The following is an 8,870-nucleotide window of genomic DNA, read 5'->3' on the forward strand; positions in this document are numbered from 1 at the left end:
CCTTAAAACAATGTTTCAACTGTAGCTTGGGAATTTATTATTAATAACTAGACACACAAGGACAAAAATGTAAAACACCATGAGAGGGAAAAATTATTTTCCTTTGTGACTTCAAAATACTTCTGGTAAAGTCCCAGAGCCACACAAGTATGAAAGCAAATTAGATTATGGGGTTTTACTGGTCTCAGGAATGTCATGTCTAAGTGTAAGCCTGTCCCCCATATAAATGGGCCCTGTGTTCTCCCACTGAGAGGTCTCATAGAAGATGGTGTCATGTGACTTTCTCCATCCTAGTTTAAAATTTAAGCTTTTATTATATTATGTCAACTTTATTGAGAAATAACATGCACAACAAAATGCATCCATTTAAGGTATACATTTTGATGAATTTTGCCTAGTTGAAACCACTAAAACCTTGAATCCATTCACACAATCAAGCTACAAAACACTTTCATCATCCCAAAAAATGCCTACTGCTCTTTTGTTGTCTATCCTTTCCTTTGCCCCATCCCCAGAAAACCACTGATATGCTTATTGTTACTATAAATTAGTTTATATTTCATAAAAATGGAATAATACAACTATGTATTTTTTATTGATGACTTCCTTCACTCAGCATAATGGTTTTTAAGTTCAACCATGCTGTTTGCACATATGAGCAGTTAACCATTTTTTATGGTTAAGTATTATTTCATTTTACACCCTATTTCATTTATTTGTTGACTCGACTGAGGGAAATTTAGGAAATTTCTAGTTTGGACTATTATGGAAAAGAGCTACTCTTAATTTCTCTATATATTGACATATACATATTTATTTGGACATATATTTTTATTTTTCTTGGACAGATACCTAGCAGTGGTATATCTGACTTGTATGGCAAGTGCATATTTAACTTTTCAATAAATTATCAGACAACTTTCTAAAGTAGTTACAAGAGTGTATGAGAGTTCTAGTGGCTCTACAGCCTCCTTGACATTGGATATTGTTAGCCTTTTTAGTGAACCCATCCTAATAGAGGTGCAGTGTCATCTCATTGTAGTTTTAGTTTATGTTTTCCTGATAGCTAATTATGTATATATATTCATGTGCTTGTTGACCATTTAATATCTTCTTTTATGAACTGTCAGTTCAAACTTATCCCCATATTTTATTGCATTATCTTACATGTTAGAGCTACAGGAGTATTTATACAATCAGAATACCAGTCCTTTATCAGATATAAGCATTACAAATATTTTATTTTGTTCTTCATTTTGGCTTTTCTAAATGGTATTTTTCTAAAAACAAAAACGTCTTTGTTTTGATTAAATCTCATTGGTCAAGTTTTTTTTGCATGGTTTATAATTTCAGTGTCCTAAGATTGTTTTCCCTACTGCTAGGCCTTTGACATTTTTTACTATGTTTTATTCTAGATGTTTTAGAGTTTAGCTTTTACATTTAACCTTTGGCCTATTTTGAGATATTCTGTGTTATTTTGTGTGTGTTATGATGTAGGGTTACTGTTCATTTCTTTTTCACCTGGGTATCCTGTTGTCCCAGCACCATTTGTTTAAAAGACTTTTTCCATTTGAAAATCAATTTACCATGTATGTTTGAGTCTATTTCTAGACTCTCTGTTCTGTTCCATATCTATTGATCTATATTTATTTTTTCAGTAATGCATACTGTCTTGTTCATTGCAGCTTTATAGTAAATATTGAAATAAGACATTGTAATGACATTTATCTTTTTTTTTACATGCACACCTGGCCACATATACATACCCAATTTCCTAAGACAGCAGAAAAGACTCAAAAGCAAAGTTCCTACCTTCTTATCTCAAAATAAGTCATCTTGAGTTATGAATTCCTCAAACTTTCTTGGCAATATCAGTAAGGTAGAGTTAACACTTTTCATGTTTAATGAGATGTAAATCAATATGGGTTAGAAAAATGAAATATTATCTAAACTTTTATAACATCTACCTTATAAAGAATATTTCTTCTCCAGACAAATTTCTGCTGAATAGAGCTGAGAGACCTATTCTCCCCTTTCTTCCTCTTTACTCACACAACCCTAGAAGCTGAAGTTGTATAATGTTAAAGAAAAGTTGGAGGCAGGGGATGTCAGAGTAGATTTCTGAAGAATTCTTAACTCATGTAATATACAGGCACATGGTTTTCCATGCTATTTTATCTATATGTTTCTTAACTAAAAAGAAATTAAAGAAAAAATATATGCCATTTTTCAAAAGGGATAAGTCAGTTAATAACAAGTCTGTGCCTACCTGCCAGTCTGTAAACAATGACCACTTTCCAGGGGCCTAAACATTATCCCAATGGCCAACAAGTCTTTCTCTACTCCTGGCAAACTGCAACTTCAAATCTATCTTAGACTGACCATGTCCAGGCTTCTCAGACACCTCAAGAAATAAGATAACAGCCCTAGCCAAGTGGCTCAGTTAATTGGAGCATCGCACCCTGCACCAAAAGTTGGTGAGTTTGATTCTTCTTCAGGGCACATACCTAGGCTGTGGGTTCTATCCCCAGTTGGGGGCACATACAGGGAAAAAACCCAAACAATGTTCCCTTTCTCTCTCTCTCTCTCTCTCTCTCTCTCTCTCTCTCTCTCTCTCTCTCTCTCTCTCTTCCTTGTTCTCTAAAATCATTAAACACTTCATCAGTGAGTATTAAAAGAAATAAGATGCAAGTTCATACATGACAGCTCCATATAAGGTCTGATGTTGCCTGCTTTATGTTTGTGTGATTACACAAGATTTCAATCCAAAATTTACAATACTTGTGCCTACAACATTACTAAATTAGAGAAGACACACATTAATTCAGTTGTCCTACAAGCAAAACGAAGACCCCTTTGGAAGTCTTTCCTGATCTTTGTGACACTTCCTCCACATTTTGAAGACTTCAGAAGCTGTAAAGAAGATCATCCCATCATAATAGAGCCTATTAGGATTTACAGCTCAATGAAGTACCACAAACTGAATGATCATATAAGTATACACAGAGACTCAAGATGGCTGAGGAGTAAGTGGAAGCTGCACTAATCTCTGCCCAGGACCAATCTGTATTTGCAACTAAATTGTACAGATATCATTCTGAATAACCAAGTGAACACTGGCTGGAGAGGAGCCTTATAACCAAGATAAAAGAAACCACTTTTATACAATGTGACTTCTAGGGAGTGCAGAGGAGGCATGACAGAGCTAGCTGGACTTTCCTGCATGGCAACTGAAGTGCCAGAGGGATATTTCAGTGACCTAGGGGATCCCTTTGAAAAATGTGGTGTCCAAATCCCAAGCTGGGCTCCCTAGCCTACAGCACCAGATCTGGAAAAGGAACCAAGATAACATCTAGCTGTGAGCAACTGGGTTTCTGTTCACCAGGAAGAGATGGCAGTAAATGCAGGGAGCCTCTTAAAAGAACAACACACAAAATTTTGATGAACAATGGGCTCTGGCAGAGTTGGGGCAGAGTAGACTAGAGATGCATGGGGAGAGTCTGGGACTGGTGGCTCTGGAGAGAGAACTGATGGAACAGACACCAGGTTCTACAGGGACAGGTTCTTAGATCCCTGTTCTAAGTCTGCCCTCATAATGCAGAAGTCATTTCTCTCAGACAGAGCACTCCCCTCCAAGTGGCAAAAAATTTGTGGGGAAGCAAGAGCCTCATCCACATGAATTACTCTGCCCCCACCCTGTGGAGCTTAAGTTGGGGAGCTGAGTACAGCTTAAGGCTATATCATTGACTAGCAAACAAAGTCAGAACCCTGGGAGCTCTGAGACTTCAGCTGAACCTCACTAAGGCCTAAAATCTAGCCTTGGTATATAGCCTTGTTCTTCCTGCACACAAACAGGCCCAATAGAGGTAGCAACATGCTGTGGATCATTGATGGCTCCAAACAGGTAGACCAGAGCCAAACAGAGGCAACATCTGGCATAGTCCTACACAAGAGTCTTTGAAGGTCCACCTAACATATGGAAACAAATACAAAGAAGCAGCCAAAATTTGAAGACAAAGAAAGACACTGCGAATGAAAGAATAAGGAAATTCTCTAGAAGAAGAAGGAGTAGACGAAATGGAAGCAAGCGAATTATCAGGTAGAGTTTAGAGTAATGATTATAAGGATATTCAACAGCATGAAAGAAGACATAGAAACCATAAAAATAAAGAATGCAGTTCCATCCATGCTGTTGCAAAGGATAGGAGCTCCTTCTTTCTTTCTGCCAGGTAGTAGTCCATCATGTAAGTATACCATAGTTTTTTTATCCACTCATTTGCTGATGGGAAACTTAGGTTGCTTCCAGCACTTGGCTATTGTAAATTGTGCTGCTATGAACTTTGGGGTGAATAGGTTCTTATGGATTGGTGTTTCAGGGTTCTTAGGATATAATCCTAGCAGTGGAATTGCCAGGTCAAAAGGCAGTTCCATTCTTAACTTTCTGAGGAAATTCCATATTGTTTTTCACAGTGGCTGCCCCAGTCTGCATTCCCACCACAACAGTACACCAGGGTTCCTTTTTTCTATATATCCTCTCCAACACTTGTTTGTTGATTAGTTTATGATGGCCATTCTTACCAGTGTGAATTGGTATCTCATTGTGGTTTTAAATTGCCACTCTTTGGTGGCTAGTGATGTTGATCATCTTTTCACATATCTCTGGGCCCTCTGTATGTCCTCCTTGGAGGAGTGTCTGTTCAAGTCCTTTGCCTATTTCTAATTGGGTTGTTTGTTTTCCTGGAGTGGAGTTGTGTGAGTTCTTTATATATTTTGGAGATCAAACCCCTGTCTGAGGTATCATTCGCAAATATGTTTTCCCATATAATTGGTTCTCTTTTCATTTCAATACTATTTTCATTAGCCATGCAGAAGCTTTTTATTTTGATGAGATCCCATTTGTTTATTCTTTCTTTTATGTCCCTGCTCTAGGGGGACATATTGATGAAAAATATTGCTGCATGAAATATCTGAGAATTTCCTGCCTATATTTTCCTCTAGGACTTTTATGATATCATGACTTAGATTTCAGTGTTTTATCCACCTTGACTTTATTTTTGTATACGCTGTAAGTTGGTGATCAAGTTTCATTTTTTTTTTTACATGCAGTTGTCCAGATCTCCCAACACCCTTTTTTGAAGAGGCTATTTTTACTCCATTTTATGCTTCTGTCCTCTTCATTGAATATTAATTCACCATAGATACTTGGGTTTATTTGGGCCCTCTATTCTGTTCCATTGATCTATGTGTCTGTTCTTATGCCAAGATCAGACTCTTTAGATTACACTGGCCTTGTAATACAGTTTTATGCCTGGTATTGAGATCCCTCCTACTTTGTTGTTTTTTTTTCTCAAAATTGCTGCAGCTATTCAGGGTCGTTTATGCTTGCATATAAATTTTTGAAATGTTTGTTCTATAGCTGTGAAATATGCCATTGGTATTTTAATAAGGATTGCATTGAATTTATAAATTGCTTTGGGTAGTATGGACATTTTGATGATGTTAATTCTTCTGATCCATGAACACAGTATACGTTTCCATTAGTTTGTGTCTTCCTTCATTTCTTTCTTCAGTGTTGTGTAGTTTTCCAAATACAGGTCTTTTACCTCCTTGGTTAGGTTTATTCCTAGATACTTCACTTTCCTTATTCCTATATCAAATAGAATTTTCCCCTGATTTCTGTCTCTGATATTTCATTGTTGTGCTAAGTGAAATAAGATAGGAGGCAAAAGACAAATACCATATGATCTCACCTTTAAGTAGAACTTAATCAACAAAACAAACAAGAAAAATATAACCAAAGACATTGAAATTAAGAACAACCTGACAATAACCAGAGAGGAGGTGGGAGGAGATAATGCGGGGGAAGAAGGGAAGGGTTTTCCGAAACAACTATAAAGGACACATGGGCAAAACCAAGGGGGTGGTGGAAGAATGGGAAGGAGGTAGAGATGGCTGGGGTGAGTGTGTGTGGTGGAGGAAAAGGTAGACAAATGTACTTGAACAATAAAATAAAAGTAAATGTAATGAAAAAAAACACACAAAAAAGATAAAAAAATTAAAATGCAATATCTGAAATAAATAATACACTGGAAGGAATAAAAAGTAGGCTAGATGAAGAAGAGGATTGAATCCATGATTTGGAAGACAATGTGAAAAAAAAAACACCCAGGCAAAGCAACAAAAATAAAAAAGAATTTAAAATAATGCAGAAAGCTTAAGAAATAGTTTGGACGACATGAAGCATAACAACATTCACATGAATACCAGAAGGAGAAGAGAGCAAGCAAGGTATAGAGAACCTATCTGGTGAAGGAAAAAGACACACAAGTCCAGGAAGCTCAGTCCCAAACAAGATAGATACAAAGAGGACTATTCATCATAAGTAAAATGACAAGGCTTAAAGATAAGGAGAGAATCCTAAAAGCTGAAAGAGAAAAGCAGATAGTTACATATGAGGGAGCACCAATTAGACTGTCAGCCAATTTCTCAACAAAAAATATTTCAGGCCAATAGAGAGTGGCATGAAATATTCAAGGTGATAAAAAGCAAAGTCCTACAACAAAGGTTACTTTACCCAGCAAGACATCAGTTAAAAATGAAGGAGAAATAAGGAGCTTTCCAGACAAGAGAAAGCTAAGAGTTTGTTAACACCAAACCAGTACTGCAACAAATGTTAAAGGGCTTGGAAGAAGAAGAAAGAGGAAAGAAGAAAGAAGGAGGAGGAGGAGGAGGAGGAAAGCAGGAAGAAAGAAAAAGAAGAAAATAGTCTAACAATAAAATGGCACTAAATATGTATCTATCAATAATCATATAAATTGCTTAAATGCTCTGACCAAATGACATAGGATAGTTGAGTGGATAAGAAAACAAGACCCATATACACGCTGCTTCCAAGAGTCCCATCTCAGGTCAAAAAATACACAAAGACTAAGGAATGGAAAAAGATATTTCATGCAAATTCAAAGGGAAAAAAAGCTGGGGTAGCGGTACTAATATCTCACAAAATTGACTTTAAAACAAACACTGTAGTAAGACACAAAGGAAGGACACTACATAGTGATAAAGGGAACAATCCAACAACAGGATATAACCCTAGTAATATTTATGCACAGGACCACCTAAAGATGTACAGCATAGTTTTAAAAATTTTTTTATTGTCATTCAACTACAGTTGTCCCCATTTACCCCCCCCCCATTGCTCTCCCCTGCACTGCCCTAACCCCCCTTTCCCACACTTGATCCCCCCCCACCATTGTCCTTGTCCATGGGTCTTTATATATATATTCCTTGACTTGATCCTTCCCCCTACCCCCTTTATCCCCCCTCACTTGCTCTATATTGATGGGCATAAAGGTAAAGATCAACAAAAATACCATCATAGTCAGGGAGTTTAACAACACATTGACTTCAATAGATAGATCTTCCAGACAAAATATCAACAAGGAGACAGCAGCCTTAAATGACACACTAGATCAAATGGATTTAATTGATGACTTAAGAGTATTTTATTTCAAAGCAGGACAATATACATATTTTTCAAGGATATGTACATTTTCTAGGATAGATGAAATGTTAGGACACAAAGCAAGTCTCAGTAAATTTAAGAAGACTGAAATCATATTAAGCATCTTCTCTGACCACAATACTATAAAACTAGAAATCAATCACAAGAACACTGAAAAACATGCACAGACATGGAAACTAAGTAACACATTATTAGACAATGAGTGTATCAACAACAAGATCAAGAAAGAAATCCAAAGATACCTTGATCTAATGAAAATAAAGATACAACAATCCAAAATCTGTGGGACACAGGGACAGCAATTCCAGGAGGGAAGTTCATAATATTACAGGCCTATCTCCAAAAAAACTAAAAGAAGCTCAAATAAACAATCTAACTTTATACTTAAAAGAACTTGAAAAAAGAATAACAAACAAAGCCCAAAGTGAGTAGAAGAAAGGAAATAGTAAAGATCAAAGCAGAAATAAGTAAAATAGAGACTAAGAAAATGATACAAGAGATCAATGAATTCCAGAGCTGGTTCTTTGAAAAGATAAACTACATTAACAAACCATTAACCATTCTCATTCAGAAAAAATATAGAGAGGACCCAAATAAATAAAATGAGAACTGAAAGAGAAGAAAAAAGCAATTGACACCAAAGAAAAAACAAAGGACTGTGAGAAAATATTATGAACAACTATATTCCAACAAACTAGACAACCTGGACAAGATAGATAAGTTTCTAGAAACATACAATCTTAACAAAACTAAATCAGGAAGAATCAGAGAATCTGAAGACAGATTACACCTAGTGAAATTGAAGTAATAATCAAGAAACTCCCAACAAACAAATGTCCTGGACAAGATAGCTTACAGGTGAATTTTTTCCAAACATTCTGAGAACAACTAACACCTGCACTTCTCAAAATATTTCATAAAATTCAAGAGGATAGAAGGCTTCCAAACTCATTTTATGAGTCCAGCATTATCCTAATTTTTAAAATGGGATAAGGACACTACAAATAAGGAAAAGTATAGGGCAATATCCCTGATTAACATAAACACTAAAATCCTCAACAAAATATTAGTAAACGGAATACGGCAATGCATCAAAAACATCATATACCATGATGCAGTCAGATTTCTTCTAAAAATACAAGGTTGATACATTTGTAAATTAATAAATGTGATTAACCACATAAACCAAATGAAAGATAAAAAAACCTCTTGGTTATATCAATAGAAGCAGAAAAAAAACATTTTATAAAATCCAGCACCCATTTATGATAAAAACTTTCAGCAACATAGGATTAGAGGGAACATACATAATAAAGGCCACATATGGCGAACCTATTGCTAGCAT

This window comes from Phyllostomus hastatus, unplaced genomic scaffold, assembly GCF_019186645.2.
Source record: "Phyllostomus hastatus isolate PE091 unplaced genomic scaffold, TTU_PhHast_1.1 phas_contig_812, whole genome shotgun sequence".
Taxonomy (NCBI): Eukaryota; Metazoa; Chordata; class Mammalia; order Chiroptera; family Phyllostomidae; genus Phyllostomus; species Phyllostomus hastatus.